Source organism: Periplaneta americana, chromosome 10, assembly GCF_040183065.1.
Source record: "Periplaneta americana isolate PAMFEO1 chromosome 10, P.americana_PAMFEO1_priV1, whole genome shotgun sequence".
In the NCBI taxonomy this organism is placed as follows: Eukaryota; Metazoa; Arthropoda; class Insecta; order Blattodea; family Blattidae; genus Periplaneta; species Periplaneta americana.
This window is the reverse complement of record NC_091126.1, coordinates 68,297,125-68,324,343: the sequence shown is the minus strand read 5'-3', so window position 1 is coordinate 68,324,343 and position 27,219 is coordinate 68,297,125. Positions and strand designations below refer to the sequence as shown.

Here is a 27,219-nt window from a genome sequence, read left to right as displayed (position 1 = left end):
AAAAAAAAAAAAAAAACTCATGTTTTGTCCCACCTCTTACTGATATTGATGTTTTGTATGTTGTTGTGCACAATGCCTAGCTTTTGTTTAAGCCTAGATATTACTTAAACTTCGGTTATGATGAAGTTGATTTTCTTACATAGTTTTGCGTTCTGGACAACTGTGCGCCGGCATCTCTCGGAACATCCGAGATCAGGTCCCTATCCCCTCCACCGCAAAGTCAAATAGCGTCTGTCACTTGATTTTGAATATTAAACAAACATACCATCACGGCATTTCCGTTATGGCATCTGGTGTCATCAATAAGCTACAAATAAAGAAAGAAAGAAAGAAAGAAAGAAAGAAAGAAAGAAAGAAAGAAAGAAAGAAAGAAAGTAGCACAGTCACTGTCCTGAACAAGGTACGCAAGTATTATTTTAATTAATGCGTATCGCCTACCAGCCGCCGAAACTATTCGACAGGAGAGTGAATATCCTACACGGTCCTGTAAAAATGTTCTGAATACACTAAATGACGTGTAATTTTTTTTCTATTATTAGGACAATTGAACGTGTCATTGCTCCTGCGGGTTGCTTTGTTTCACACCACAGAGAATTCAGGTTCTCTACCCCCCGGGATTCTAGAGATAAGAGAGCGATGAGGTTAAAGGAGTAGGCGTTTGTTCGTGTTTTTGTTTTTACTTTAGAAAAATTGCGAAACGTGACGCAATAGCGATAAGTTTTATGAACAAGTTTGCTGAATCGACCAATTGAAGGTAATTTATATTTTGCTAAAGAAGAGAGGAGATTAATGAAATCAGTTATTGTAATAATCGTAGTAGATTGAAGGAATTGTTTGTATTCAAACTCCTTTTGTGAAATAAGCTGCTCGGATGCTTATCAGGGTGACGGTTATAAATGTTATCGTAATACCCACCCGAGGTCACAAAGGTCACAGTCTTCCGCTTGTCCTTTCCTAAGCAGACCACGTCTGTACTATCGAAAATAATGAGTCACAGTTATAGTTTCGTGAAAGTAAAAAATGTTAGATAGGAGACAAGTAGCTACTCTTATACAATCATAATCACATTTTGTATCCAATATAGTATAAACGAGCTACATGTAAGTACTGTGTAAAGTTTCATTAAAACAATATATTATATATGAGACAAGTCACTAATTTTTGTCAAAACGCATCGTCTATAAAGGGGTAGTTTCTCCTCTTATACAGTAGTGACTATAGTGCGAAGTTTCATGGAAATATGTCACATTTTTAGTCCAGCTAGATTTGCTTTCTGGACCACTTTGAGCCTTGGCGCTTGTGATCGGTCGGACGGAGGATCACTCGTCCCGGCGGCGTTAACCCTTAATTTGGTAAATATATATAATGTGCAATATTATAGAACTGTGAAATTTTTTTTTAATTTTCCTAAGAAACTTTGTTATCCATCGTTCTATTAAAAAATTGTTTATTAACCTATAGGATACATTGCGATATTTGTCAAACAGGCTGTGGGAAAATGCTGATACGGTGAGGAATGGAAAGGGAGAAACCATTTATATTATTGAGGTGACCTTGAACTGAGGGTAGTAGGAACGAGACCTGGAGTACGGTACAACCGGCTCTTCCGAGAAATAACTAGTGGCCCTGAAAAGGGCCTTTTTGCGGGCAGGAGTACCTTTGTTAATTCAAGCCCTCTCGCCGCGGATGCGCCTAGCCAGCTGAATATCCTTGGGCATAATGGTCACGCGCTTGGCGTGGATGGCGCAAAGGTTGGTATCCTCGAAGAGACCGACGAGGTATGCCTCGCTTGCCTCCTGCAAGGCCATTACGGCTGAGCTCTGGAAACGGAGGTCGGTTTTGAAATCCTGAGCGATTTCACGCACCAAGCGCTGGAAAGGCAGCTTGCGGATGAGGAGCTCGGTGCTCTTCTGGTAACGACGGATCTCGCGAAGAGCAACTGTACCAGGTCGGTATCGATGGGGTTTCTTCACGCCTCCAGTAGCCGGTGCGCTCTTCCTAGCGGCCTTCGTTGCCAGCTGCTTTCGTGGAGCCTTGCCTCCCGTGGACTTACGCGCAGTTTGCTTCGTACGTGCCATCGCTTACTCCTTCGTCCTCGCAACCCAAGTTGACGCAATACAGTCGCGCCCGCTGCCCCCAAGAGGGGTATTTATGTCTTCGCCCGTTGAGAAGCCACGCCCCTTCCGTAATGTGATTGGTCCGCGGGTTTTAGTATATAAACCAAAAAATGACCCGCCGTCGAGATCACTTTTAACCTTCGTCACACGAGCAACATGACTGGACGCGGCAAGGGAGGCAAGGGTCTTGGCAAAGGTGGAGCGAAGCGCCACAGGAAGGTTCTCCGAGATAATATTCAGGGCATCACGAAGCCGGCCATTCGTCGTCTCGCCCGACGTGGAGGCGTAAAGCGTATCTCCGGCCTCATCTACGAGGAGACGAGAGGTGTTCTCAAGGTCTTTCTGGAGAACGTAATCCGTGACGCTGTAACATACACCGAGCACGCGAAGCGGAAGACAGTCACGGCCATGGACGTGGTATACGCCTTGAAGAGGCAGGGGAGGACTCTCTACGGGTTCGGCGGTTAGACTGCCTACACACGTCTGCTGCCGAATCCGTCGGCAAAACGGCCCTTTTCAGGGCCATAAAATCCGTCTAAAAAGGGCAGTAGTTGTCGAGATTAATTTAATTCACCTTTACTGTGTGACCACTAGCTCAACAGGCCAGTGCGGAAAACAGAACTTATTTCGTAGGGGCACTTCAGTATCAGCAAAAGACGTTGTAAGAAATGCCTCTCCGTTTTTCAAATGGGTCTGACCCCAACGCTTGGTATATCAAGTGGAAAGACCGGATTCCTCTGTGAAGCCTTGCTCCTCGGATTATGTTACCTGTTACTGTAAACTTCTGTAAGTCAATAATCACTGTCCGAAGAATTGGTGGGTAATATGACAACGCAGGTAGGCAATGCTCACCAGACCGTAACAAGGAACCGAGGGGATTGACACATACTGAACATCACATCACCACGTTTTTGCAATGCCAACTTTTAGGTCATAGGAATCCAGTGTGGTAAACACTGGGGAGAAGAGGTACACATCGCATGTCAGAACACAGGACTTCGTCCTGTCAGACAACTTCCACGTATAGCTTGCGTCATTTCGGTTCGAACGAAACGACAGAGAGAGGGGAAATTCGAACGCAAATTGTCAAAGCCTTCGATTCCTACGAGAAGGTCATGTCATCATCTCAGTATTGGGGTTCCTGCGCGTGCGGCCAATATGTGCACCAACAAACAAACGCATTAGGAACTCTATTATAACGCCGTAAGTTGTTCACCAGTTATCGATTTCTTATTCAAAATTAGTTTCATTCGTAGTATGTAGTAAAGTAAACTAGTATATTCAAACGTATATGTCTAAAACCACGATGGGCACCAAAGAAGGGGACTTGTGATTATTTTCACGATAATCTCCATTACTCTAATATGATAGAAATATATTACATAAATTTCGAAGCCAACTATGTACCTTGGCATCATCATCTAATTTAACTCGTATTGTGTTAAATTATATAATAATAATGAAACCTTTCTATATGCATCAGTATAATGTGTTATCACACAATAGCCTAGTAAATGTACAACGGTTTCAAGTACTTCAGTGCGAACCTGGGACAACGACATCGTTCAGAGCACAAAATTACAGAATGATGATATTAAATCAGCCCACCGGTATAGAGAGAGAGAGAAAGTTGACACGCGTAATGAAATTACATTACGAAGCCGTGAGAGAGGATTAACAATACTGGCTATTTCTGACTTTTGTGAGGTTAGTGGGGCCCTTAAAAGGGCCGTTTTACGGAGAAGGGGCTTAAGCCTTCTTCTCGGTTTTCTTCGGGAGGAGAACCGCCTGGATGTTGGGCAACACACCACCCTGGGCGATGGTGACGCCGGACAGGAGTTTGTTCAGCTCCTCGTCGTTGCGAATGGCGAGCTGTAAGTGACGAGGAATGATCCTAGTCTTCTTGTTGTCACGAGCTGCGTTGCCAGCCAACTCGAGAACTTCGGCCGCCAGGTACTCCATCACCGCGGCCAGGTAGACTGGCGCACCGGCACCAACTCGCTCTGCGTAATTGCCCTTACGCAAAAGACGGTGGATACGGCCTACCGGGAACTGCAACCCAGCACGGCTGGATCGAGACTTTGACTTTCCCTTCACCTTGCCTCCCTTTCCACGACCCGACATGATGCTACTCCTACTTGCAGCTGTTTAACTACAAGAACGACGCCTCGCCCAAAATGATGCAGGGCCCGGTGTCAGAGTTGATTGCTGGCAGAGCCAGCGGTCGTTTTAGGGTCTTACATTACAATGCCCTCTTCGACCGTGAGTGCTTGTGAGTGCAGTGTTATTAGAATGTTGGATATTTAGGGCTTTTATGAGATTGAGGTTGAGACGTGGAAAGAAGACAGGTGGGTAGAAAGTAAGAAAGAAGATTTAAGAAGCAGATTTTAAGTTCTGATTTGTTGTTATTTGAGGAGTAACCATGAACTATTTGTGATGTAAATTATTTACTGGGCTTGCGTGAATTTTGAATGTATTTATTTATTGTTTAGTTATTCAACGGTAGCTATCATGCATCACTAAGCAGTGGTGAGGGCAGTCACAATTTGTTTATATTGTTGTTATCCTTGTGTTTGGGCGTTGGCATTTTGACTTCAGCTATCCAGCAGTCGGAGTGATGTTCGCTGGTACGTTATGTTGTGGGTGGGGTGTTTGATTTCGATTTCCTCTCGTTGTAGATGAAGGTGGATTATTAATTGTATGTGTCGGGTTCTGGTCCATGACATATATGTGTATTCCTCAACGATGGCATTCTTGTGGAGTATTTATGGGAAACAGGCCGCGAATTTGCCGATTCCGGGAGACGAGGGGTGTTGTAGAGAGGGAGAGAGGGGGGGGAGAGTTTAATAGTTATTTTGTGGATTGAAGTGATCTTGATAGGCTTGTAGGAGTTTTTCAATGGTTGTGTTCTTATTGGTGTGTGGAGGATTGTTAAACATATGTTGTGTGTATGAGCGACGTAGTGCGAAGTGTGTGTATTTAGTGACTGTTCGGATTAGGTGTGTGGAGAGTGGTTTCGTTTTAGTGTGGATGTATACTGTGTCGTTTCTGGTATGTTTGGGTAGTCGAAATATCTGGCGCAATAATTTCCTTTCACGGGACTCAAATTTCTTTTGTGTTGAGGGTGAAGATTGCAGTAGAAAATAGGAGGAGTAGGTGCACTGGGATCGAACCAGTGCTTTATATAGGTGTAGTAATGTGTTGGCGTGGCAGCCTTGTCTTCTAATGCCGCTTAGGTAGCTTACTGCTTTAGTGGCTTTGTTGTATTTGTCCCATATTGTTTGCGCTATTGTGGTCCAAGAGAGTTTTGATGTGAGTGGAATGCCTAGATATGTTACTTTGTGTTGGAGTGGTATTAATGCTTGTCCGATGGTAATGTGTTGTCTGTTTGTGATTCGTGATTTTAAAGAAGGGCGGAAGACACAGGTTTGGGTTTTTTCGGTGTTGATGGTAATTCTCCAGGTGTTGGCCCACTCAGTGTACTGTCTCAGGGCGTTGTCTATTAGTACCCTGGCGGATCGTAAGCGGGGATGGGTGACCCAGAATGCCACATCGTCAGCAAACTGTGCCAGGCCCACTTGCCAACGTCAATAATCGACAGCGGACCAATCGTAAAGTCACAAACGTTTGCGCTGTTTCTATTGGCTCGCACTGGGAAGGCAGTACGGCATTGTCCCTGCGACTTAAATATTTTTCTCCCTCCGGGCTCATCATCAGACGAGCACCATGCCCCCCAAAGCTTCCGGAAAGGCTGCCAAGAAGGCCGGCAAGGCCCAGAAGAATATTTCGAAGGGCGATAAGAAGAAGAAGCGCAAGAGGAAGGAGAGCTACGCCATTTACATCTACAAGGTTCTGAAACAAGTTCACCCAGACACGGGAATCAGTTCAAAGGCTATGAGCATCATGAACAGCTTCGTTAACGACATCTTCGAGCGCATCGCCGCGGAAGCTTCGCGGCTCGCGCATTACAACAAGCGGTCGACCATCACCAGTCGGGAGATCCAGACAGCCGTCCGTCTCCTGCTACCCGGTGAGCTGGCCAAGCACGCCGTCAGTGAAGGGACCAAGGCCGTCACAAAATACACTAGTTCCAAGTAAGCGGGAGTGCTTGCTAGGGAATCAGCAACCGGCCCTTTTAAGGGCCACAAGTTATTCATAACAGAGTAGATGAATGAAGAACAACAGCGTTTCCCACCGAGTGAAAATTTAAATAATCACCCCGATAACACTTCTAGGATAGATAATACATTATAGGCAGTCCATGGGAGACTTGGATCCACGAGGCAAATTCGTTTCCTTAATAGTTTCGTACGACTTATATGAGAGCGCGGTGTCATTCCTACTCACTTGGCAGCATTAATTGTTGAGGGAAAACAACTTAGAAGGTAACTTGTCGACCGCGGTCATAATCCTTCCGCAGGCCACTACTGAGAATCTGTGGACATACGGGTAATCTATCTTTATTGAAACTCGGGTTCATAACATACGACTGATACTTTATATATCTGTCACGTAATCCATCAAGAGACAAATGTCCCCCCCCCCCCTAGTCAGTAGCGAGCTTCAGTCCATTCGTAGTAGCCGCCGGTGCAAGAAGTGAATTGAAGTTTGTGTGAAGTTCCGTAGTATGGCATGAAAATGATGTCGAAAATCCGACTACAGTTCCACAACCATGTGGTTGAAAGGAGGCTCCGCTGTTGAACAACAATCCACCTGTGGCTTAACTTAGAATGCCGACTAGCTGTTTTATTAATCCCGTGTCAATCCAGCAGTGTGTGACGTTGAAACGTAACCAAACTGCCGTTGATAGATAGATTTATCATCTATCCCAATGACATCCAACGAGCTTGGTAATTTAGGTACAGAGTCTAAGCAGGCAGTTTACGTGTGTGTGTGAGCGAGTGCAGGTTTTATCGAGTGCACCCCAATCCCATCGTCCTCAAGTGCCTACAGATTACGCAGTTTCATCGGCAACGGCCATACCATGTTGAAAATACCGGTTCTCGTCCGATCACCGAAGTCAAGCAACATTGGGCGTGGTCAGTACTTGGATGGGTGACCGCTTGGGAACACCACGTGCCGTTGGCGATTTTTTTTTTTACGTCACTATTTCCAGCGTGTTCTAATAAGACTTATGGGATATTATGTTCCCTTCCCTATTCCAGCTATAGCTTGGATGATGACGCCGCTGCATAATTGTAGAGTAATTGATAATTCTTAAGTACTTGCAGCTCCGTATTGAAACTTATGACTGGTAGCATATTCATATGAGACGGTTCACTTCTCTGCGTTTTCTCGAAGAAGGGAATATGTATTCAGGGGATTGTGAACGTACCTCGCGCTCTCCCTAGAAGTTAGAGACATTTTAGGTAAAGAATGTAATATACTGTACATATATGGCTAATTAAAATCCCATTAGTTACTACATTTCAGTGGGTAGTACAAATTCCATAATGAAAATATCTCTGTCCTAGTAGTTGTATCCTTTAAAGAAGCTCGTTGTTTTCCCATGATGAAGGGCAGAACTTGGTCGGTAGAAATTTAAACAGACTGCATTATCAGACCAGGCGTTATTTCAATATCAGCGTTTAGTTTAGGAAATATAGCAATAGCGGAGTTGGGAGAAGTAGTTATAGCATGTACAGTAAGTATAAACAGTTCGCTGTACTGTACAGTGAATATAAATATTTGAATGTACGATGGCAAAACATCAGACATACAGTACGTAGCTCACATATCTTTAAAAATAAATAAATAAATAAATAAATAAAAATAAAGAAGACATTCTGAGGAGTGAGTGGAAAGTGCATATTATAATGAATATTTTTAACTCTCAGTTGACATTGAGAGAGAAAGCCATGCATCGGGGAACCGGTGACTGTTTTTGCGTTACCTTCTGCTATTGGCGTTGTTGGTTAGTAACGAATGAAAGGGGTAGGACGCGGAATCAAATGTCAAAAAACGATAGGGAAATAATAGTAACTGGTTGTATTTCGATCGAGCTCGGCGTGCTGATTCACCAGTGGGGTGTTTCACAAAGTTTACAATCTTTGGAAATTGTGAACTCTGTTTGTAAACTTCTGTTTCACAATCTTTGTTTGTAAAGGTGGACTGTACAAAGGAAATCAAATCTTTACGAATGAAATTTTGCGCTCTTTACAAGTGATATGTTTGTTTCACAACGAAGGAGTAATTTTACAAACGTGTAAACTAAACTTTACTAGTGAAGTTAGCACATTTTCTACAGTAGCCCTGTTGAAATAGCTTCTAATTGTGAATGAAAAAAATAAACACATATGTATAAAATCAATTTTATAGTAACAGGGTACCATTAAGAATTACACTGAAGCAGTTGTGATGTTATTGAGTAGTTCTAGCGACTCAGACGAAGATTTTGCATTTAGGCCTAACGTAGAATTTTCCGGCCACGTTCGTATCATTGTACGAATATTAATGAAAGGTTTCGAATGAATCCCGCGCTATACTTCAGAATACCGCGTTAGTTCTTATATACGAGGAACGTATTTAATAAATACTCGCACTTAAAGAAGAAAAACTTTGCACCGAAAACCAATCACTTAATAATGCAATGTCGGCATTACTTACGCAGTATTCTGAAGTCGTTCCGAATCCCATTTCGCTGTAATCTCTCCTACAAGATATGGGACATCACATGCAACATCTGAAAGGGAAAAGTGGTGCCCTAACCTCAAAGCGAGAACTGCATTGGTTGCATAGTAGCTCTCAGTTCCCTGCGTTAGCAGATAAGAACGGAATTTATAAGATTACAGTGTGCAAAAGTTCACACATGGTAGTTGATGTTGTTACAAGATTGAAAAAACTCGAGGCGGGTTATTGATCACCGAATGTGCTTACTCGGGCAAAGGATTTTTATGCTCCTCCTGCTGGGTTCCCTAATGTTGGCGAGGTTATGGATGAAACAATAAAATATACTGATGGACCAGCAGAGAGCGAAGTTGATTTTAATGGATGGACATGTTAGCTGCTCTATCAACTGCATATAACTACGTGGGTCAAATCCATTATTTATCAATTATTTGAATGAATTTCGCGCTAACTTTCGTCAGTTAAGTCGTAGGCTAATTAATGCATTGGTATGCTCGACCAATTGCATGCCGCGAAACTCCGTTGTCGCCGATGTAGCAAAATCTAAATAAAATATATATAAAAAAATATAAACATGTCCATCGATAGTTCTAAAATTACAGCTACTTTACCTCTGATCCTTAGTGATTTTTGTAAACTGTCGTTGGCGATTTTGTTCAACCAATTATGCGTATTTGTAAGTTTGTTTCGCCGATTTTGTAAAGTTCGTTAAAACATACAAGTGAATAAGATTGCATTGTGAAACACAGTTAACAAGCATATGTAATATTTCCGTTGTTAATTGTATATTGTTAATTTGTAATTTGTTAGCGTTGTGAAACATGCCCCCATTTACCTTTAGAGGTAATATCTACATTAATATTTAGTTAAAATTTAAAGAAATTTTAAACGAATGGAAGCTGCATTTTAATTCACCCCAAATTACTATGTTCCCTTTCAGATTATCAGCTGTTGTTGTTGTTGTTGTTGTATTGTAAGTTCTCACTTATTGTTAGCTAGCCGTACCCGTTCGCTCCGCTCCACCTGTTAGAAATAAATATAAAGTAATTACATAATTAAAATAGGACGTCTGATCCAGGGAACAACTTTTACAACAGCGCAAGATAATCTGCTTCGCATATTACCCAATTTTTTTTTAGCACTGCATTTATTGCATATATATTTTATGTATTTTAACACGATTCAATTGAGCATAGTTAAAATATGAATTATTAAAATAATGGATTGCCAAGCTAAAGTACTATTACTGCATACTAAATCAATACACTCTCGTTGTTCGTTAATTCTCTGAGATTAAAATGCGTGTACATAAATATTATTTTAAGAAATACAGAAAACGAATGTACAAAATAGCCTATCAAATTTTCTGTGCATAAGAAGCTATTTTAATCTTACCTGTCCTCGATTTACTCAGACGTTACTGTAATAACATTATAGCATTATGTCCATCTAGAGAAACTACAGTTTCCAATGGTGAAATAATAACTAATTATACAAATCAGTTAATTTACGAGCTTGTGATATTACTTCATACAAACACAGAAACATTCCCTGTAGGCTATGTTTAATAGCTTTCGATTGTTTGTTGATGTCCAAGGCCCCTGTTTCGATTGTTGTTGTCCAAGGCCCCTTATAGACGAAGTCATTTGTTCTTAATTCATTGCACCGTCTTAGATAGCGTTATTTTAATTTTAAAACTCATTTATCTCATTAAATATCAGTCCTATCAAAATGTTGTAAAAAAATAAAACTTAACGGAAATCATTTTTAAAGGAACATCTGTTATGTAACATTTTTTCTCAAATATCAATAATAAGCGAGATATTTCGATTTATTTAATTCAGGCCCCCTTATAACTCCCCTTTTAAATAATGTATTTCGAATGCCATATAGCCTAAAATCTAAGTTACAACAAACTTAATTTATATTCCAGTTTTCATATAAATCGGTTCAGCCATTATCGCGTGAAAAGGTAACAAACATACAGACAGACATACAAACAAAAATTTCAAAAATGCGATTTTCGGTTTCAGGGTGGTTAATTATATATGTTAGGACCAATTACTTTTGGAAAATCGAAACTTACCAGAAAAATTTCGGCTACAGATTTATTATTAGTATAGATAGTACGAGATACGACCGCAATTTTGTACGACTAGTGTAATGAAGGAATGCAAAAAATTATTTTGGAACTTTGCAATGTTAGTCTATCATTAAAATAAAATTAAATCTTAATTCGTCCCTTTTGCAGGAGTCTTCTTCATCCAGTATGTTGTTGGCTGATATGGAGGAGGAGGGGGGGGGGACATGCTCTAAAGGGATTAAATTTGCTTAGCAAATCGATATGGTGACTAACGCTTGCAATGCGTCATAGCTATAATTGTACTGCGCGGTAATTTCAGAGTAATAAGAGTTCAGTTCAGGGATCTGCTAATTTCTTCATATTGTGTTCGGCAATGGAATAGTACCGCAGTAGCATTAAGAGGTTTTTATAATTTGAACTGATATGTGCAGGTATATTGACCCCCCCCCCCTCCCACCGCTGGCCGACGCGGACTGCAATGACAACAGTAAGCCACACGTCATACGTAAGCCTTTCTTCTTCTTCATCTTTGCTCGCCTGGCAAATACAGTCTTGGATTTCACATATTCAATTTTTCACAGTCCCAACTCCCTTGCATGGACGTGTTTTCACGTACCTTTAAAGTTTCTCCTCTCATTCATTCAGTCTATTCGCAAGCCTGAGGGTTTTCCGTGGTTTTCCCTAAGGAGCTAAGACAAATGTAGGGATGAGCCCAGAAAGAAAAGGGCATTCACTTCCTTAGACCCTGGTAACTGCTCTTTTTAGAGGAAGGAGGAGGAGAAAGAAACCCCCCCACCCCCACCGACGTGGACTGCAATGACAACAGTAAGCAACACGTTATATGTAAAGCCTTTATTATTATTATTATTATTATTATTATTATTATTTACAATGGGACTAAAGGTGGTGTAGATACACTATGTCAAATGTGCCACAATCTTTCCTGCAATAGAAAGACGAGGCGCTGGCCACTAGCAATATTTTACAACATGCTAAATATTGCAAGTATAAATTCATGGATAATTTATAGTTAGAAGAACTCAGAAAACAATATCAAGAAAACAATTCATTTTCCAATTGTGTGAAGAGCTGACAAAACCGTGGATGCAGCACCGCTTTGCACGTCCTACTTTACACCGATCTCTGCGGGCAACAATTGAAGAACATCTGAACATTGCTGTGCAACAACAATGCCAGGTAATGCAGCCAGATGGTGAACGTACTGTTTGCTATAAATGTCCTGCAAAGAAGAGGAGAATGATGACAACATTTTGTGGACTTTGCAAAAAGGGGTTCTGCAGAGAACATCGCGCTGTTGTTTGCACTAATTGTAAATAGGACAATAACATGAACGTAAAGACTTTATGACAAACTTAAAATTAAATGAACACTAATGGCTACGAAAAGTGTAAAAGTTGTTAAATGTGTGATATTGAGTTGATTTCAGTTAATTAAAATGTGAGTAGTAAAAATTACGAATGCTTACCTTTAACATGAGTACAGTGATGATTACCTGTCTAGGGTTAAGTAGTCGCGTGGTGAGTTTAGGAATTCCCAGACCACCTCTAAGATTGTTTAAAATAAAGGTATTGTAATCGTACGTTTCTGTCTTTTGTCAATAGTAACGTTGACCTTTCTTTTTCGAGAAAACAAAATCTGTTGTACAGTTAAAGGTACTGAAATAGTAAGAAATTTTCTGAAATCCCCACGCGTTTGCAAGTGTAAGTCTCTGTTGTAACCTGTTGATTTACGAGAGACTGCGTGTGCTTCCGTACAGTGTTTCTAAAATGTGCAGTAACGAGTCAGAAATCATTGGAATGTAGTGTAGGTGTGTTTGTTATAACCGGGAATCAATCCGCAGTACTTGACCAATCAACTACGGGAAATATCAGAAAAATTGGCAGGAGTTAGCAAGAAAAACAAAGGTAAAATATCACGTGAACGAGCACCGATACCGAGCACTATGTACAATATACCCTAGAGAAAAAGACAAGAAAACAAAAGTCAACCGCTGCAAGTGTTACGAAGTGGTGTGTGAAACATATAATGAAGAATGTCTGCGGGAAGCGCATCTAGTGAGATAAAGGGTGAAATGGAGGATTCTGCTAAAAATAAAGAAAGGAAGAAAAATGTTTACAGTTAATACAAGTATTGTTTTCTCTTGTGGGTTTATGTTTAGTATAATAGATGTGTGTGTGTGTGTGTGTGTGTGTGTTTCATTAAAAATTAGCATATCCTTAATGAATACATCCTAAGTGGTATAAATGAAATTGTATAAACTGCAGGGAATCTTAAAATATGAAAATTGCGATAGTTGTTTTCTTTACAGTCCGACCTTTTTTAATAAACTAGTGTGAGATATGAAGTTTTGCACATTTAAGGGTTGTTAACATGAATGTAAGGAATATATATTATGATATGATATGATATGATTCTCAAATACTCTGTCCTGCTGACCCTTCACATTTCTGTATTCGGGCGAGTGTGTATTCTTCTTCTTCTTCTTCTTCTTCTTCTTCTTATTATTATTATTACTATTACTATAATTATTATTATTATTATTATTATTATTATTATTATTATTATTATTATTATTGTGTGAAGAGTTGTATCGGAAGTGCTTTATAGACTAAATTAATAATTTCTATCTTAACTGAAATATTTACATTATATTTCACACAGTATAGTTACAGGTAGCATAAATTCAGATAATGGTTTTTATATGGGAATCTACTTCTTGTGTTTAGAGGCTACATTTATACAGAGTTAATAATTTCTCCCCTATGTAACATATTTCCATGAAATTTTATACGCATCTATGCAAAAACGAATTATGCTCGTGTAATTAGGGAATTAGGGAAAAATTAGTGTTTCTGATAATTTTTAATGTTTTAATAGAAATTATGCTCCTAAAAGATGACTAGCCTGCCATATTTTTCGCAGTTGGTAACAAAATGCTAGATTCATGGATATACTCCATAATTTAGTTGTTCATTATATGTTCAAGAAGTGTTGAATTTTTCTTGGAGAAATTAAGCTCCTTCATCCAGACTCTGAAAAGTGGCTGCTGTCGAATTCGTAAAGCGCCACCAAGAGATGAATATAACATCTAAGTTTGCAGGATGTAGCAGCTAAATTTTAAGCCGTATAGAGTTTAATATTTGATTAATGTGTGGGTAGAAGAATTGAAAGTTAACTCAGGTTTACTTGTAATGCACAGCCTGTTAAATATGTCGTAAAAAAAAAAAAAAAAAAAAAAACTAGTTGCACAAATCTCAGTAAACGTGCCAATTAAATGAATGCTAACGTATTATAGATTGCTTTTCGCGTATTAAATGAAAGTACACATCTTGTCCTATGACCTCCATAAGGGAAGGTTTAACAATATAAAACAGCCACTGACCCCACGAACAAAAATCAACTGAAGAGCGTGACTTAAAAAAAAAAAAAAAAAAAAAAAAAAAAAAAAAAAAAAAAAAAAAAAACTCATGTTTTGTCCCACCTCTTACTGATATTGATGTTTTGTATGTTGTTGTGCACAATGCCTAGCTTTTGTTTAAGCCTAGATATTACTTAAACTTCGGTTATGATGAAGTTGATTTTCTTACATAGTTTTGCGTTCTGGACAACTGTGCGCCGGCATCTCTCGGAACATCCGAGATCAGGTCCCTATCCCCTCCACCGCAAAGTCAAATAGCGTCTGTCACTTGATTTTGAATATTAAACAAACATACCATCACGGCATTTCCGTTATGGCATCTGGTGTCATCAATAAGCTACAAATAAAGGAAAGAAAGAAAGAAAGAAAGAAAGAAAGAAAGAAAGAAAGAAAGAAAGAAAGAAAGTAGCACAGTCACTGTCCTGAACAAGGTACGCAAGTATTATTTTAATTAATGCGTATCGCCTACCAGCCGCCGAAACTATTCGACAGGAGAGTGAATATCCTACACGGTCCTGTAAAAATGTTCTGAATACACTAAATGACGTGTAATTTTTTTTCTATTATTAGGACAATTGAACGTGTCATTGCTCCTGCGGGTTGCTTTGTTTCACACCACAGAGAATTCAGGTTCTCTACCCCCCGGGATTCTAGAGATAAGAGAGCGATGAGGTTAAAGGAGTAGGCGTTTGTTCGTGTTTTTGTTTTTACTTTAGAAAAATTGCGAAACGTGACGCAATAGCGATAAGTTTTATGAACAAGTTTGCTGAATCGACCAATTGAAGGTAATTTATATTTTGCTAAAGAAGAGAGGAGATTAATGAAATCAGTTATTGTAATAATCGTAGTAGATTGAAGGAATTGTTTGTATTCAAACTCCTTTTGTGAAATAAGCTGCTCGGATGCTTATCAGGGTGACGGTTATAAATGTTATCGTAATACCCACCCGAGGTCACAAAGGTCACAGTCTTCCGCTTGTCCTTTCCTAAGCAGACCACGTCTGTACTATCGAAAATAATGAGTCACAGTTATAGTTTCGTGAAAGTAAAAAATGTTAGATAGGAGACAAGTAGCTACTCTTATACAATCATAATCACATTTTGTATCCAATATAGTATAAACGAGCTACATGTAAGTACTGTGTAAAGTTTCATTAAAACAATATATTATATATGAGACAAGTCACTAATTTTTGTCAAAACGCATCGTCTATAAAGGGGTAGTTTCTCCTCTTATACAGTAGTGACTATAGTGCGAAGTTTCATGGAAATATGTCACATTTTTAGTCCAGCTAGATTTGCTTTCTGGACCACTTTGAGCCTTGGCGCTTGTGATCGGTCGGACGGAGGATCACTCGTCCCGGCGGCGTTAACCCTTAATTTGGTAAATATATATAATGTGCAATATTATAGAACTGTGAAATTTTTTTTTAATTTTCCTAAGAAACTTTGTTATCCATCGTTCTATTAAAAAATTGTTTATTAACCTATAGGATACATTGCGATATTTGTCAAACAGGCTGTGGGAAAATGCTGATACGGTGAGGAATGGAAAGGGAGAAACCATTTATATTATTGAGGTGACCTTGAACTGAGGGTAGTAGGAACGAGACCTGGAGTACGGTACAACCGGCTCTTCCGAGAAATAACTAGTGGCCCTGAAAAGGGCCTTTTTGCGGGCAGGAGTACCTTTGTTAATTCAAGCCCTCTCGCCGCGGATGCGCCTAGCCAGCTGAATATCCTTGGGCATAATGGTCACGCGCTTGGCGTGGATGGCGCAAAGGTTGGTATCCTCGAAGAGACCGACGAGGTATGCCTCGCTTGCCTCCTGCAAGGCCATTACGGCTGAGCTCTGGAAACGGAGGTCGGTTTTGAAATCCTGAGCGATTTCACGCACCAAGCGCTGGAAAGGCAGCTTGCGGATGAGGAGCTCGGTGCTCTTCTGGTAACGACGGATCTCGCGAAGAGCAACTGTACCAGGTCGGTATCGATGGGGTTTCTTCACGCCTCCAGTAGCCGGTGCGCTCTTCCTAGCGGCCTTCGTTGCCAGCTGCTTTCGTGGAGCCTTGCCTCCCGTGGACTTACGCGCAGTTTGCTTCGTACGTGCCATCGCTTACTCCTTCGTCCTCGCAACCCAAGTTGACGCAATACAGTCGCGCCCGCTGGGGGGGGGTGATGTTATAGTATCTCTACAATGAGAGATACTGCCTGTTTTAGGGCCTTATGTGCCCTCTTCAGGCCGGGGTGTTTGTTCTATAGAGTTTGTTATTTTGTCAACTTGCGCAGGAGAGACAAAGGAGTTGTGGCTCACGATCTTGGCGCATCCGCAGCTGTGGCATTATTTAGGATAGTTATTATTGATTATAATATAATGGCTGACATGGTTGGATTTTGGAGCTGTGGGGTTGGGAGTTCTACAGTTTTGGTAGTTCGTAATGGACTTATACCAGTGCTGTATGACACATTGCAAGGGTTTCTCTCTTAGGGTGGGCGGTTTCTATATTGAAGGAGTAAATTGTCAACTGTGGTTGGGGGGTTTGTATTGGGAGGATTTAGGAAGATATGTTGGATAAAAGGTCTATCGAGGGCATTGTGGACATATTTGATGTTTTTGGCTGTGATATACTGGGAAATTGGTTGGATTCTGGTGACGTCGTATACGGTTTGGTTGTCGGTATTCCGGGGCAGGTTGAATGCTTTTCTGGCTAGTCGTCTTTCAGTAGCACAGAGTTGTGACATATGGGTAGGGGATAGCCTGGTGTATAGTTGGGATGCATATAGGATAGAAGGGCGGATTATTGTTTTATATATCATCATTGTGGTTTTTGGTTTGCAACCTGGGTATTCGGGTCCTCTGCCTGCCATGCGGTACAAAAGTGGGATTGAAAATTTTAATTTTTTCCGGAGGTGATGAATGTGACTTGCGAGATTAAGTTTATCATTGAAGGTGACACCTAGGTATTTGATGTTTCGTTTGTATGGAATTGGGGTGTTATTGATTAGGACAGGATATCTTGCTCTAGCACCCAACGGACAGTTTTGTTTCTTAATCAACATGGCTTGGGATTTATCAGCATTGAGCCCCCAAGAGGGGTATTTATGTCTTCGCCCGTTGAGAAGCCACGCCCCTTCCGTAATGTGATTGGTCCGCGGGTTTTAGTATATAAACCAAAAAATGACCCGCCGTCGAGATCACTTTTAACCTTCGTCACACGAGCAACATGACTGGACGCGGCAAGGGAGGCAAGGGTCTTGGCAAAGGTGGAGCGAAGCGCCACAGGAAGGTTCTCCGAGATAATATTCAGGGCATCACGAAGCCGGCCATTCGTCGTCTCGCCCGACGTGGAGGCGTAAAGCGTATCTCCGGCCTCATCTACGAGGAGACGAGAGGTGTTCTCAAGGTCTTTCTGGAGAACGTAATCCGTGACGCTGTAACATACACCGAGCACGCGAAGCGGAAGACAGTCACGGCCATGGACGTGGTATACGCCTTGAAGAGGCAGGGGAGGACTCTCTACGGGTTCGGCGGTTAGACTGCCTACACACGTCTGCTGCCGAATCCGTCGGCAAAACGGCCCTTTTCAGGGCCATAAAATCCGTCTAAAAAGGGCAGTAGTTGTCGAGATTAATTTAATTCACCTTTACTGTGTGACCACTAGCTCAACAGGCCAGTGCGGAAAACAGAACTTATTTCGTAGGGGCACTTCAGTATCAGCAAAAGACGTTGTAAGAAATGCCTCTCCGTTTTTCAAATGGGTCTGACCCCAACGCTTGGTATATCAAGTGGAAAGACCGGATTCCTCTGTGAAGCCTTGCTCCTCGGATTATGTTACCTGTTACTGTAAACTTCTGTAAGTCAATAATCACTGTCCGAAGAATTGGTGGGTAATATGACAACGCAGGTAGGCAATGCTCACCAGACCGTAACAAGGAACCGAGGGGATTGACACATACTGAACATCACATCACCACGTTTTTGCAATGCCAACTTTTAGGTCATAGGAATCCAGTGTGGTAAACACTGGGGAGAAGAGGTACACATCGCATGTCAGAACACAGGACTTCGTCCTGTCAGACAACTTCCACGTATAGCTTGCGTCATTTCGGTTCGAACGAAACGACAGAGAGAGGGGAAATTCGAACGCAAATTGTCAAAGCCTTCGATTCCTACGAGAAGGTCATGTCATCATCTCAGTATTGGGGTTCCTGCGCGTGCGGCCAATATGTGCACCAACAAACAAACGCATTAGGAACTCTATTATAACGCCGTAAGTTGTTCACCAGTTATCGATTTCTTATTCAAAATTAGTTTCATTCGTAGTATGTAGTAAAGTAAACTAGTATATTCAAACGTATATGTCTAAAACCACGATGGGCACCAAAGAAGGGGACTTGTGATTATTTTCACGATAATCTCCATTACTCTAATATGATAGAAATATATTACATAAATTTCGAAGCCAACTATGTACCTTGGCATCATCATCTAATTTAACTCGTATTGTGTTAAATTATATAATAATAATGAAACCTTTCTATATGCATCAGTATAATGTGTTATCACACAATAGCCTAGTAAATGTACAACGGTTTCAAGTACTTCAGTGCGAACCTGGGACAACGACATCGTTCAGAGCACAAAATTACAGAATGATGATATTAAATCAGCCCACCGGTATAGAGAGAGAGAGAAAGTTGACACGCGTAATGAAATTACATTACGAAGCCGTGAGAGAGGATTAACAATACTGGCTATTTCTGACTTTTGTGAGGTTAGTGGGGCCCTTAAAAGGGCCGTTTTACGGAGAAGGGGCTTAAGCCTTCTTCTCGGTTTTCTTCGGGAGGAGAACCGCCTGGATGTTGGGCAACACACCACCCTGGGCGATGGTGACGCCGGACAGGAGTTTGTTCAGCTCCTCGTCGTTGCGAATGGCGAGCTGTAAGTGACGAGGAATGATCCTAGTCTTCTTGTTGTCACGAGCTGCGTTGCCAGCCAACTCGAGAACTTCGGCCGCCAGGTACTCCATCACCGCGGCCAGGTAGACTGGCGCACCGGCACCAACTCGCTCTGCGTAATTGCCCTTACGCAAAAGACGGTGGATACGGCCTACCGGGAACTGCAACCCAGCACGGCTGGATCGAGACTTTGACTTTCCCTTCACCTTGCCTCCCTTTCCACGACCCGACATGATGCTACTCCTACTTGCAGCTGTTTAACTACAAGAACGACGCCTCGCCCAAAATGATGCAGGGCCCCGGTGGGTGGGTGTCAGAGTTGATTGCTGGCAGAGCCAGCGGTCGTTTTAGGGTCTTACATTACAATGCCCTCTTCGACCGTGAGTGCTTGTGAGTGCAGTGTTAATAGAATGTTGGATATTTAGGGCTTTTATGAGATTGAGATTGAGACGTGGAAAGAAGACAGGTGGGTAGAAAGTAAGAAAGAAGATTTAAGAAGCAGATTTTAAGTTTTGATTTGTTGTTATTTGAGGAGTGACCATGAACTGTTTGTGATGTAAATTATTTACTGGGCTTGCGTGAATTTTGAATGTATTTATTTATTGTTTAGTTATTCAACGATAGCTATCATGCATCACTAAGCAGTGGTGAGGGCAGTCACAATTTGTTTATATTGTTGTTATCCTTGTGTTTGTGCGTTGGCATTTTGACTTCAGCTATCCAGCAGTCGGAGAGATGTTCGCTGGTACGTTATGTTGTGGGTGGGGTATTTGATTTCGATTTCCTCTCGTTGTAGATGAAAGTGGATTATTAATTGTATGTGTCGGGTTCTGGTCTATGACATGTATGTGCATTCCTCAACGATGGCATTCTTTTGGGGTATTTATGGGAGACAGACCGCGAATGAGCCGACTCCGGGAGACGAGGGGTGTTGTAGAGAGGGAGAGAGAGGGGGAGAGTTTAATGGTTATTTTGTGGATTGAAGTGATCTTGATAGGCTTGTAGGAGTTTTTCAATGGTTGTGTTCTTGTTGGTGTGTGGAGGATTGTCAAACATATGTTGTGTGTATGAGCGACGTAGTGCGAAGTGTGTGTATTTAGTGACTGTTCGGATTAGGTGTGTGGAGAGTGGTTTCGTTTTGGTGTGGATGTATACTGTGTCGTTTCTGGTATGTTTGGGTAGTCGAAATATCTGGCGCAATAATTTCCTTTCACGGGACTCAAATTTCTTTTGTGTTGAGGGTGAAGATTGCAATAGAAAGTAGGAGGAGTAGGTGCACTGGGATCGAACCAGTGCTTTATATAGGTGTAGTAATGTGTTGGCGTGGCAGCCTTGTCGTCTAATGCCGCTTAGGTAGCTTACTGCTTTAGTAGCTTTGTTGTATTTGTCCCATATTGTTTGCGCTATTGTAGTCCAAGAGAGTTTTGATGTGAGTGGAATGCCTAGATATGTTACTTTGTGTTGGAGTGGTATTAATGCTTGTCCGATTGTAATGTGTTGTCTGTTTGTGATTCGTGATTTTAAAGAGGGGCGGAAGACACAGGTTTGGGTTTTTTCGGTGTTGATGGTAATTCTCCAGGTGTTGGCCCACTCAGTGTACTGTCTCAGGGCGTTGTCTATTAGTACCCTGGCGGATCGTAAGCGGGGATGGGTGGCCCAGAAAGCAACATCGTCAGCAAACTGTGCCAGGCCCGACGGTAACCTTCACTTTTACGCCAACGTCAATAATCGACAGCGGACCAATCGTAAAGTCACAAACGTTTGCGCTGTTTCTATTGGCTCGCACTGGGAAGGCAGTACGGCATTGTCCCTGCGACTTAAATATTTTTCTCCCTCCGGGCTCATCATCAGACGAGCACCATGCCCCCCAAAGCTTCCGGAAAGGCTGCCAAGAAGGCCGGCAAGGCCCAGAAGAATATTTCGAAGGGCGATAAGAAGAAGAAGCGCAAGAGGAAGGAGAGCTACGCCATTTACATCTACAAGGTTCTGAAACAAGTTCACCCAGACACGGGAATCAGTTCAAAGGCTATGAGCATCATGAACAGCTTCGTTAACGACATCTTCGAGCGCATCGCCGCGGAAGCTTCGCGGCTCGCGCATTACAACAAGCGGTCGACCATCACCAGTCGGGAGATCCAGACAGCCGTCCGTCTCCTGCTACCCGGTGAGCTGGCCAAGCACGCCGTCAGTGAAGGGACCAAGGCCGTCACAAAATACACTAGTTCCAAGTAAGCGGGAGTGCTTGCTAGGGAATCAGCAACCGGCCCTTTTAAGGGCCACAAGTTATTCATAACAGAGTAGATGAATGAAGAACAACAGCGTTTCCCACCGAGTGAAAATTTAAATAATCACCCCGATAACACTTCTAGGATAGATAATACATTATAGGCAGTCCATGGGAGACTTGGATCCACGAGGCAAATTCGTTTCCTTAATAGTTTCGTACGACTTATATGAGAGCGCGGTGTCATTCCTACTCACTTGGCAGCATTAATTGTTGAGGGAAAACAACTTAGAAGGTAACTTGTCGACCGCGGTCATAATCCTTCCGCAGGCCACTACTGAGAATCTGTGGACATACGGGTAATCTATCTTTATTGAAACTCGGGTTCATAACATACGACTGATACTTTATATATCTGTCACGTAATCCATCAAGAGACAAATGTCCCCCCCCCCCTAGTCAGTAGCGAGCTTCAGTCCATTCGTAGTAGCCGCCGGTGCAAGAAGTGAATTGAAGTTTGTGTGAAGTTCCGTAGTATGGCATGAAAATGATGTCGAAAATCCGACTACAGTTCCACAACCATGTGGTTGAAAGGAGGCTCCGCTGTTGAACAACAATCCACCTGTGGCTTAACTTAGAATGCCGACTAGCTGTTTTATTAATCCCGTGTCAATCCAGCAGTGTGTGACGTTGAAACGTAACCAAACTGCCGTTGATAGATAGATTTATCATCTATCCCAATGACATCCAACGAGCTTGGTAATTTAGGTACAGAGTCTAAGCAGGCAGTTTACGTGTGTGTGTGAGCGAGTGCAGGTTTTATCGAGTGCACCCCAATCCCATCGTCCTCAAGTGCCTACAGATTACGCAGTTTCATCGGCAACGGCCATACCATGTTGAAAATACCGGTTCTCGTCCGATCACCGAAGTCAAGCAACATTGGGCGTGGTCAGTACTTGGATGGGTGACCGCTTGGGAACACCACGTGCCGTTGGCGATTTTTTTTTTTACGTCACTATTTCCAGCGTGTTCTAATAAGACTTATGGGATATTATGTTCCCTTCCCTATTCCAGCTATAGCTTGGATGATGACGCCGCTGCATAATTGTAGAGTAATTGATAATTCTTAAGTACTTGCAGCTCCGTATTGAAACTTATGACTGGTAGCATATTCATATGAGACGGTTCACTTCTCTGCGTTTTCTCGAAGAAGGGAATATGTATTCAGGGGATTGTGAACGTACCTCGCGCTCTCCCTAGAAGTTAGAGACATTTTAGGTAAAGAATGTAATATACTGTACATATATGGCTAATTAAAATCCCATTAGTTACTACATTTCAGTGGGTAGTACAAATTCCATAATGAAAATATCTCTGTCCTAGTAGTTGTATCCTTTAAAGAAGCTCGTTGTTTTCCCATGATGAAGGGCAGAACTTGGTCGGTAGAAATTTAAACAGACTGCATTATCAGACCAGGCGTTATTTCAATATCAGCGTTTAGTTTAGGAAATATAGCAATAGCGGAGTTGGGAGAAGTAGTTATAGCATGTACAGTAAGTATAAACAGTTCGCTGTACTGTACAGTGAATATAAATATTTGAATGTACGATGGCAAAACATCAGACATACAGTACGTAGCTCACATATCTTTAAAAATAAATAAATAAATAAATAAATAAAAATAAAGAAGACATTCTGAGGAGTGAGTGGAAAGTGCATATTATAATGAATATTTTTAACTCTCAGTTGACATTGAGAGAGAAAGCCATGCATCGGGGAACCGGTGACTGTTTTTGCGTTACCTTCTGCTATTGGCGTTGTTGGTTAGTAACGAATGAAAGGGGTAGGACGCGGAATCAAATGTCAAAAAACGATAGGGAAATAATAGTAACTGGTTGTATTTCGATCGAGCTCGGCGTGCTGATTCACCAGTGGGGTGTTTCACAAAGTTTACAATCTTTGGAAATTGTGAACTCTGTTTGTAAACTTCTGTTTCACAATCTTTGTTTGTAAAGGTGGACTGTACAAAGGAAATCAAATCTTTACGAATGAAATTTTGCGCTCTTTACAAGTGATATGTTTGTTTCACAACGAAGGAGTAATTTTACAAACGTGTAAACTAAACTTTACTAGTGAAGTTAGCACATTTTCTACAGTAGCCCTGTTGAAATAGCTTCTAATTGTGAATGAAAAAAATAAACACATATGTATAAAATCAATTTTATAGTAACAGGGTACCATTAAGAATTACACTGAAGCAGTTGTGATGTTATTGAGTAGTTCTAGCGACTCAGACGAAGATTTTGCATTTAGGCCTAACGTAGAATTTTCCGGCCACGTTCGTATCATTGTACGAATATTAATGAAAGGTTTCGAATGAATCCCGCGCTATACTTCAGAATACCGCGTTAGTTCTTATATACGAGGAACGTATTTAATAAATACTCGCACTTAAAGAAGAAAAACTTTGCACCGAAAACCAATCACTTAATAATGCAATGTCGGCATTACTTACGCAGTATTCTGAAGTCGTTCCGAATCCCATTTCGCTGTAATCTCTCCTACAAGATATGGGACATCACATGCAACATCTGAAAGGGAAAAGTGGTGCCCTAACCTCAAAGCGAGAACTGCATTGGTTGCATAGTAGCTCTCAGTTCCCTGCGTTAGCAGATAAGAACGGAATTTATAAGATTACAGTGTGCAAAAGTTCACACATGGTAGTTGATGTTGTTACAAGATTGAAAAAACTCGAGGCGGGTTATTGATCACCGAATGTGCTTACTCGGGCAAAGGATTTTTATGCTCCTCCTGCTGGGTTCCCTAATGTTGGCGAGGTTATGGATGAAACAATAAAATATACTGATGGACCAGCAGAGAGCGAAGTTGATTTTAATGGATGGACATGTTAGCTGCTCTATCAACTGCATATAACTACGTGGGTCAAATCCATTATTTATCAATTATTTGAATGAATTTCGCGCTAACTTTCGTCAGTTAAGTCGTAGGCTAATTAATGCATTGGTATGCTCGACCAATTGCATGCCGCGAAACTCCGTTGTCGCCGATGTAGCAAAATCTAAATAAAATATATATAAAAAAATATAAACATGTCCATCGATAGTTCTAAAATTACAGCTACTTTACCTCTGATCCTTAGTGATTTTTGTAAACTGTCGTTGGCGATTTTGTTCAACCAATTATGCGTATTTGTAAGTTTGTTTCGCCGATTTTGTAAAGTTCGTTAAAACATACAAGTGAATAAGATTGCATTGTGAAACACAGTTAACAAGCATATGTAATATTTCCGTTGTTAATTGTATATTGTTAATTTGTAATTTGTTAGCGTTGTGAAACATGCCCCCATTTACCTTTAGAGGTAATATCTACATTAATATTTAGTTAAAATTTAAAGAAATTTTAAACGAATGGAAGCTGCATTTTAATTCACCCCAAATTACTATGTTCCCTTTCAGATTATCAGCTGTTGTTGTTGTTGTTGTTGTATTGTAAGTTCTCACTTATTGTTAGCTAGCCGTACCCGTTCGCTCCGCTCCACCTGTTAGAAATAAATATAAAGTAATTACATAATTAAAATAGGACGTCTGATCCAGGGAACAACTTTTACAACAGCGCAAGATAATCTGCTTCGCATATTACCCAATTTTTTTTTAGCACTGCATTTATTGCATATATATTTTATGTATTTTAACACGATTCAATTGAGCATAGTTAAAATATGAATTATTAAAATAATGGATTGCCAAGCTAAAGTACTATTACTGCATACTAAATCAATACACTCTCGTTGTTCGTTAATTCTCTGAGATTAAAATGCGTGTACATAAATATTATTTTAAGAAATACAGAAAACGAATGTACAAAATAGCCTATCAAATTTTCTGTGCATAAGAAGCTATTTTAATCTTACCTGTCCTCGATTTACTCAGACGTTACTGTAATAACATTATAGCATTATGTCCATCTAGAGAAACTACAGTTTCCAATGGTGAAATAATAACTAATTATACAAATCAGTTAATTTACGAGCTTGTGATATTACTTCATACAAACACAGAAACATTCCCTGTAGGCTATGTTTAATAGCTTTCGATTGTTTGTTGATGTCCAAGGCCCCTGTTTCGATTGTTGTTGTCCAAGGCCCCTTATAGACGAAGTCATTTGTTCTTAATTCATTGCACCGTCTTAGATAGCGTTATTTTAATTTTAAAACTCATTTATCTCATTAAATATCAGTCCTATCAAAATGTTGTAAAAAAATAAAACTTAACGGAAATCATTTTTAAAGGAACATCTGTTATGTAACATTTTTTCTCAAATATCAATAATAAGCGAGATATTTCGATTTATTTAATTCAGGCCCCCTTATAACTCCCCTTTTAAATAATGTATTTCGAATGCCATATAGCCTAAAATCTAAGTTACAACAAACTTAATTTATATTCCAGTTTTCATATAAATCGGTTCAGCCATTATCGCGTGAAAAGGTAACAAACATACAGACAGACATACAAACAAAAATTTCAAAAATGCGATTTTCGGTTTCAGGGTGGTTAATTATATATGTTAGGACCAATTACTTTTGGAAAATCGAAACTTACCAGAAAAATTTCGGCTACAGATTTATTATTAGTATAGATAGTACGAGATACGACCGCAATTTTGTACGACTAGTGTAATGAAGGAATGCAAAAAATTATTTTGGAACTTTGCAATGTTAGTCTATCATTAAAATAAAATTAAATCTTAATTCGTCCCTTTTGCAGGAGTCTTCTTCATCCAGTATGTTGTTGGCTGATATGGAGGAGGAGGGGGGGGGGACATGCTCTAAAGGGATTAAATTTGCTTAGCAAATCGATATGGTGACTAACGCTTGCAATGCGTCATAGCTATAATTGTACTGCGCGGTAATTTCAGAGTAATAAGAGTTCAGTTCAGGGATCTGCTAATTTCTTCATATTGTGTTCGGCAATGGAATAGTACCGCAGTAGCATTAAGAGGTTTTTATAATTTGAACTGATATGTGCAGGTATATTGACCCCCCCCCCCTCCCACCGCTGGCCGACGCGGACTGCAATGACAACAGTAAGCCACACGTCATACGTAAGCCTTTCTTCTTCTTCATCTTTGCTCGCCTGGCAAATACAGTCTTGGATTTCACATATTCAATTTTTCACAGTCCCAACTCCCTTGCATGGACGTGTTTTCACGTACCTTTAAAGTTTCTCCTCTCATTCATTCAGTCTATTCGCAAGCCTGAGGGTTTTCCGTGGTTTTCCCTAAGGAGCTAAGACAAATGTAGGGATGAGCCCAGAAAGAAAAGGGCATTCACTTCCTTAGACCCTGGTAACTGCTCTTTTTAGAGGAAGGAGGAGGAGAAAGAAACCCCCCCACCCCCACCGACGTGGACTGCAATGACAACAGTAAGCAACACGTTATATGTAAAGCCTTTATTATTATTATTATTATTATTATTATTATTATTTACAATGGGACTAAAGGTGGTGTAGATACACTATGTCAAATGTGCCACAATCTTTCCTGCAATAGAAAGACGAGGCGCTGGCCACTAGCAATATTTTACAACATGCTAAATATTGCAAGTATAAATTCATGGATAATTTATAGTTAGAAGAACTCAGAAAACAATATCAAGAAAACAATTCATTTTCCAATTGTGTGAAGAGCTGACAAAACCGTGGATGCAGCACCGCTTTGCACGTCCTACTTTACACCGATCTCTGCGGGCAACA

At 40.8% G+C, this 27,219-nt stretch overlaps 1 protein-coding gene and 2 non-coding genes across 4 annotated transcripts in view; 2 read left to right on the top strand and 1 right to left on the bottom strand.

The window, feature by feature from the left end:
* cher (filamin protein cher) overlaps positions 1 to 27,219 on the bottom strand; it is a 1,020,924-nt gene that overhangs the window by 287,795 nt on the left and 705,910 nt on the right. The gene's annotated exons all lie outside the window — the stretch shown is intronic.
* Positions 7,087 to 7,205, top strand: LOC138708269 (5S ribosomal RNA). Its single transcript, XR_011334674.1, has one exon. It is a non-coding gene; the product is annotated as a 5S ribosomal RNA (ribosomal RNA).
* LOC138708268 (5S ribosomal RNA) lies at positions 22,324 to 22,442 on the top strand. Its single transcript, XR_011334673.1, has one exon. It is a non-coding gene; the product is annotated as a 5S ribosomal RNA (ribosomal RNA).